This window comes from Mustela lutreola, chromosome 4 (assembly GCF_030435805.1).
Source record: "Mustela lutreola isolate mMusLut2 chromosome 4, mMusLut2.pri, whole genome shotgun sequence".
NCBI classification, from domain to species: Eukaryota; Metazoa; Chordata; class Mammalia; order Carnivora; family Mustelidae; genus Mustela; species Mustela lutreola.
Window position 1 is genome coordinate 104,980,952 of NC_081293.1, and position 6,796 is coordinate 104,987,747.

At 48.3% G+C, this 6,796-nt stretch overlaps 1 long non-coding RNA gene across 1 annotated transcript; it reads left to right on the plus strand.

Annotated features, from left to right (window-relative positions):
- Positions 1-1,996: 1,996 nt before the first annotated feature.
- On the plus strand, positions 1,997-3,931 carry LOC131830365 (uncharacterized). The gene is made up of 3 exons (XR_009353128.1): positions 1,997-2,191; positions 3,313-3,395; positions 3,656-3,931. It is a non-coding gene; the product is annotated as an uncharacterized LOC131830365 (long non-coding RNA).
- The last annotated feature ends 2,865 nt before the right edge of the window (positions 3,932-6,796 follow it).

Sequence of the window (6,796 nt, forward strand, 5' to 3'; positions counted from 1 at the left end):
TACCTGGTTTTATTCAGACTTTGGGTCCCTATGGATGTGATGATTACATTTATTAAGTCTGGGATACATTTATTAAGTCTAATGGGATAGTCTGAGCAATTCCAAAAAAGTCCTTTTAATCAGTCAGACTATCCCATTATTTTAATTCCCCTCTCGACCAACTTTCCCCTCCAAAAGCATGGAGATAGGATGGATATAGACCAAAAATTATTGAACAGATAAATAATAATAATCCCCATGGGTTGGATAGGATTTAACAAGGGATAATGACTTGAACTGTAGGAGCAAAAACACACCAGGGAACATAATCTCAGATGGTCACAGTGCAAAATGGGAAACACGGTGATCTTCTCACCAATGAGCTGGGCTTTATTATAACAAGAATGTCAAGATCATTCTCTGGGTGATGACCCATGTACACAGGAATGAAGTTCAAGAGAATCAATGTGTCAGTCTCATATGCTGATTTGAGCATGTATGCTGCCTCAGAGAGCCCATGCTTCCATAGGTATAAGGAAATAGATTGTTTGGGTTTTTTTTAAAATTCAAGGTTCTTAAAGATTTTTATTTATTTGACAGACAGATCACAAGTAGGCAGAGAGGCAGGCAGAGAGAGAGAGGAGGAAGCAGGCTCCCCGCTGAGCAGAGAGCCCGACGTGAGGCTCAATCCCAGGACCCTGAGATCACGACCCGAGCCGAAGGCAGAGACCTTAACCACTGAGCCACCCAGGCGCCCCTAGAGTGTTTTTTTTTTTTCTTTTTAAAGGTTTCATTTGTTTATTTGAGACATAGAAAGAGAGAGAGAGAGCACGTGCAGGGACGAGGTTCAGAGGCAGAGGCAGAAGCAGGCCCCCCACTGAGCAGGGAGCCCGGTGCGGGGCTCCGTCCCAGGACCCTGGGACCACCATCTGAGCTGAAGGCAGATGCTTAACTGATTGAGCCACCCAGGCACCCCAAGAGAACGGGTTATTTTTTTTAAATTTTTTAAATTTTTTAAGTAATTCATGGAGAAATTCTCTCATTGCTCTTGAAGAACTCAGCAGCCAAGCCGAGAGGCAGCAAGGAAGAGCAGCAAGTTGAGAACAGCCCCTGGCTGAGAGCCGGCAAGGAAGCCTCAGCTCCACAGCCACAGGAAATGAAATGCGAATTTTGCCACCAGCCAAGGGAGTTGGGGAGAGGCCCCTTGGCTCCAGGAAGGAAGGAGACCCAGCCAGCATCTAGACAGATGGCTGCTCAGGGAGACACGAAGCAGAAGACCCTTCCACGCCCAGCCTGGACTCCTGACCCACGGAAACTCGTAGACACTAGATGTGCATTTTAAGTCCCTTAAGAAAACACACACCAGAATTCACAATATTTTTGTTGCACTTATGTGCTTCTTTCCATAACAATTATCTTCAAAACTGCAACATTTTGCATACTTTGTAGAATGCTTCCAGTACTAATAAATGCTGAAGTACCTTGGATGTATGGCTATAAAGGAGAGAACCCAGTGGGAAATTCAAAGCAGGCCAATTGTACATTGCGCACAGCTGACTCGTGAGTGCCTGGAGGTCTAGAATCACTACCCGGTCTGCTTACAGGCCGGAAGGTACTCTGGTCAGAGTGACGACCAAACATGGCTCCATTTTTCAAGGGCCTCTGGAGAAGCAATAATAAGGTAGCATGCAGCAGGGTTTTCGTGCTCCTTTGATAAAACAGGAACTCACTTTAGACAGCTCTGGTGGAGCGATCCCGAGTCCCGGTCGGAGCCTGGGCTGATGTCGTCTTGCAAACTTAGGGAGCAGCACGCCCTCCATCCCCTTCAGCCCTGCTCCACACTGCACAGCTTTGCAGAGCTCAGTCTTTTTCTCTTTCTCAGGTTCATGGAAAGGAGCGTCTGAGGTTCCTTTTTGTACATTGCGTCTGTGTCTGCCACGGAATGGGCTGTGTCTTTTAGTGGGTCATCATGAACACACGGCCTCTTCCCTTTCTCCCTGCCAGACAAGGGTCCTCCCAGTATCCAGTCCACACAACCAGTCCTGAGGACGGTCTGCATCTGCACAGGCTGTTGGAACTAAAACTCCATTCTTACACCTTTCTCACCCGTGGTTCTGATGAAGTCCCAAAACCTAAGTCAGGTTCGGTGGGGTGAGGAGGTTCGGAGCCGACGACTAAAGAAAGAATTCTTAAGACGTCGTTGGTGCAAAAGGTGATTTATTAGAGCACGGGGACAGGGCCCGTGGGCAGGCGGAGATGCGGCTGCCCCGGGTTGTGAGGGGTGGCTGGTTATATACGCAGGAGTTGGGTAGGTGAGGACAAAGGGGTGTCCAGAAGGGCTATTGGGGCAAAGAATACTATCAGGATATTGAAGGCTTAGTTGCTATCAAGTAAAGACAATTGGGAGTCTGGTGGAATGTTACATTCCTGCTATCAAGCATCCTTGTTAATGAGATTTAGGTTTAGAAGAAATTTAACTTTATTTACTTTTCCTTCTACTTCCACCTCCTTCGGTTTTTATGGAGGGGAGGGTGACATTAGGCTTGAGGAACTGAGTTCTGTGTCTTTGGAAATTGGGCTATTGATAAGGTAACTTCTTTTTTGTAATCTCAAGGACATTTGCAAACCAAGGGAGACTCCTGTCTTGCAGGATTGTGATCTCAGCAAGTTAACTATTTATCGTTTTATGGCAGTCAGGGGTGCCTGAGCAATGCTACACCTATGGAGGGGAGCGGATGAAGGGGGGGGGGGTGCAAGGCGCCAGCTCTTGCTTTGTCCTCAGCCAGCCTCCTGCTCCCTCATCAGTTCTGCCCCTCCCTCCACCCCTCTCCCTCTGCCCATGTGCGCCTCTTTCCTTCCTTCCCTCCCTCTCTGTCTCCCTTCCGCTTCCTCCTTCTCTTTCCTTCCTTCCTTCCTTCAGTGTTACTGGGAGACTTGCCAAGCACTTTTCTATTTTATCGTGCTTTCCAGGAACATGCTTACGATTCTCTCTATCAAGTCTGCTCTGTTTTTACAGTTCAATTTCATTACATATGTACTTCTTTTGACTTTGCTCTTCTTTGTTCCTTTTACGGCTTCCTGTAATAATTAGCTAACTTGTCCTCAGTCTTCTATACTTTAGGATAAATATGACTATACAAATTTTCCTGCCCAACCTGGGCCCATCGCTTGTATTTTCACATTTATACACATAATGCTTCGCTGTTGCTTCTACATGGTTCACGAAGCCACTTTATTTGCTCTTTATTATATGAAATTTTCAGAATGCTGCTCTTAAAATGGCAAGTGCATAGATTTTGTTTATTTGCTTTCCTTTTATGTCTTAATTTCTAGCTTTATGGCTCCGTTGTTGGAGAATGCGGCTGTTTTGATTTCTGTCTTCGGAAACCTTTGAGATTTTCTTGGCCCAGGACATGGTACGTTTCCATAGATTTTTCATGGGTACATTTTCCACTGTCGTATCACATTCTGGAGCTATGTGCAGTGTGGATATAATATTGAAGAGTCTATCACCGCACTTAATTTTATGTCTCGTGATTTCTTTACTACCTAGATTTCAATGCCATTGTCTTGGAGCCTGAACTTCTATAATTTGGGGAGATAGCTATTTCAACAATACCAAAAAAATGCCACTTTGTCCCACATGATGTTTTTTGGCTTGAATCCTATTTTTCAGGGTTGTGTGACTCTTCATGCTTGACTTTTTGATGTTGGCTCTTATATCTTCGCCCACCCCCAATTACCATCTTCTCCGTATGATGGAATTCTGGTGTCCCATGAAGAGCACCTCATCAATGTGATTTCTAACCAAACGTGAGAGTTTTGTCTCCTGTTCCATGCTTATGTCTCACATTTTTAACCAACGTATTGATTATACTCTTTGATCAACACTGAGAATCAGTCAGCATTCATTGCTTCTTGGCCCTATAAGCAACATAAGGACCTTATCATGTTTTCCTTGTTCCCTCTCTCCTGGGCCCTCAAGTCTTTTTGAAACTGAAATTTTAGTGCCCACATTTTTCTACATTATACCTTTTTTTCCTCTAAGAATATATTTATTTTAGTAATTTTGTATCAATACTGTGTGTTACCAAATTTTTTTTAAAAGGGGGGAAGAAAACAACAGCTCTGGCTAGTTTGAGCTGAAGCTCCCAGGCAGCTCCTTTGATATTTAGGAGGATGGAGAATGGGCTTGAGACCACTTCTAAACACAATTTCCTAGCCACTTCCAGGTCTTCGTGGTTCGCCCTCAGTAGTGAAATTCCCATCAGGAATACCGAGTGTGCTCGAGGGCTCCACGTCCTGGAAGCCTTGGGAAAATGCTGGAATGTCCGCCGGGCTGTGCTCACTGCTCAGCCCGAGGGCCCCTCAGAAGTTCTCCCGCCCCTTTCTGGAAGCCAGATGCGGGTGGGCAAGGGGCCACTCCCCAGGCCTCTCCCCACTATGTAGATGGACACCCGCCCCAATCCAGCCACTCTGTTCTATCAACCTGCATTGTGCCCCCATGGTTCTACTCACTAACCAAAATGTTTCACGGGCCCACTTGGTCCCCCATAACAGCTGGGAAACTATCCTGTTCATTCACTGCACTGCCGGTGCCTGACACAGAATGAGCCCCTAAATTTACTGAATGAATGAATGTATAGGAGCCAACAGCAAGCTAACACTTTCACTTGCCAGTTCTTTGGCCAAAAGTCCGCACATGCTCATATCCTCTCATTTAAACATCACAAAATCCTGCCCACCTGAAGGAGAAGCTGCGTGTGGCAAACCCAGGGCAGGGGCTCAACCCTCCCCCCCAACACCTTTGCACAACACCAAGCCACTGTGGACCAAGGTGTTGTAGTTCATTTCTCCTTCTCTGACCGCAGAGAAGTTTCCAGTGCTTAGATCCATGCTTCAAAGTCCGTGAGTGCAGGGAAGGACTAGGGCTGAGGTTCAGTCTCCCCAGCACCATGCCCTGTGCATCTCCCTGTGGCCCAGGACCATCCCGCCATGCTCTTGTGGCATCTGGGAAGAGGGATGTGGGGGCCTGTCACCGAAGCAGAAGTGTTGAAGAATCCAAGAGTCCGAGCACAACACAGCTGGAAGGGGCAGACGTGCATGGGTCCCTCTGCGTGCGGTGGGGAGCTGGGACCTCCGAAGTTCTGACCTTCTCCCCATCCTGTGTGCACCCAAGCCCACAGCTGCTGAGTATGTAGCTGTGACTTGCTCGAAAATAAAATAGCAGCCAAACATTTCGTGTCTTTGCTATTTAGTGTCTAATCTGGAGGTGTGCTGTTCATAAAATAACAAGGGGAAAGAGGCCAAAGAATCCTGAAATCGGGCGGCATGGGGAGTCGGGGATCAGCAGGTTTTCCATGTACGAAATTCTCTCACATGATTCCCAGCTGAAGCTCACAAGGGCGGGAGAGCCCTGACAGGCCCTTCCAGCTCCTGCCCCCAAGAAAGGGCCCTTCGATCACTGCGGTCCCACAAGGCCTCCCTTACCAGGGCCGTGCCTCACACCTGCACAGACGGAGCCCCGAAGGCCCAGCCCTGCTCCCTCTCCAAACAGCGCAGGTGAGACAGGAGTGACAGACAGGTGAGACGGGAGTGACAGACAGACAGGAGAGACGGGAGTGACAGACAGACAGGTGAGACGGGAGTGACAGACAGACAGGTGAGACGGGAGTGACAGACAGACAGGAGAGACGGGAGTGACAGACAGACAGGTGAGACGGGAGTGACAGCCAGACAGGTGAGACGGGAGTGACAGACAGACAGGAGAGACGGGAGTGACAGACAGACAGGAGAGACGGGAGTGACAGACAGACAGGTGAGACGGGAGTGACAGACAGACAGGTGAGACGGGAGTGACAGACAGACAGGTGAGACGGGAGTGACAGACAGACAGGAGAGACGGGAGTGACAGACAGACAGGTGAGACGGGAGTGACAGACAGACAGGAGATTTTGAGTCTCCTACCAGCCGCCCTTATACCCGTTCCCTGTGACCAAACCTACAGATCAGATTGATGGAAGGCATGTTCAGGGTGATTTAAAAAAAAACGTTTTCTTTATAAACGGTAAGTTCATCAACAATTATTAGACCCCCTTTCCTCTATAATGGTGTGATTCCCACACAGTGTTTTGGAGACGTGGTGCGTAGTGGGCACACCCAAGACATGCTTAGTGCTGAGGCCCTGTGGACCCCCCGGGGTCTCCATGCCTTGTCCTTGTGGTTCCATCAGAGACACATCCGTAGTGGGTGTCAGGGAAAAGGCCCGCATGCAGACCCCCAGGCCAGCTGGCCTTGCTCCAGGGCTTCTAGACAAGGCCTCCCCTTGGCCTTGACCACATCCTGGGTCGAGACACTCATGGGGCTCACAGCTGTTAGCCTCCGGCTGACATGTCCCCACACAGTCGTATTTCATTTCTGTGGTCGTGGACAGCAGCTGCTCTGCAGGACTCCGGGGACAGGCAGCTGGGAAAACTATTTTCAGTTGTACACGAGCACTGACGCTTACAGCACCTAATGCTTATAACATGAACAAATGAGCATTCCAAGTGATGGGATTTGATCTCAGCCCATCCGGGGACAGAACCCAGCCACCCGGGCTGGGCAGGGGTGCTTCCCCAGGCACCGACATGGGCGCGTGCTGGAAGAACAGAGCTTCAGTCGTGGCTGTCCTTGCTGCGAAGGGACCCATTTTCATAAATGAAGCTCTAAAGATTGTTTTTGTTTTTAATTAAAAGATTATCTTCTAAAAAATGGCTTTGTGTTTTATTCTAAAATGCATCATGCAGATTCTGTGGTAGACTTCCTTCCTCCTAGT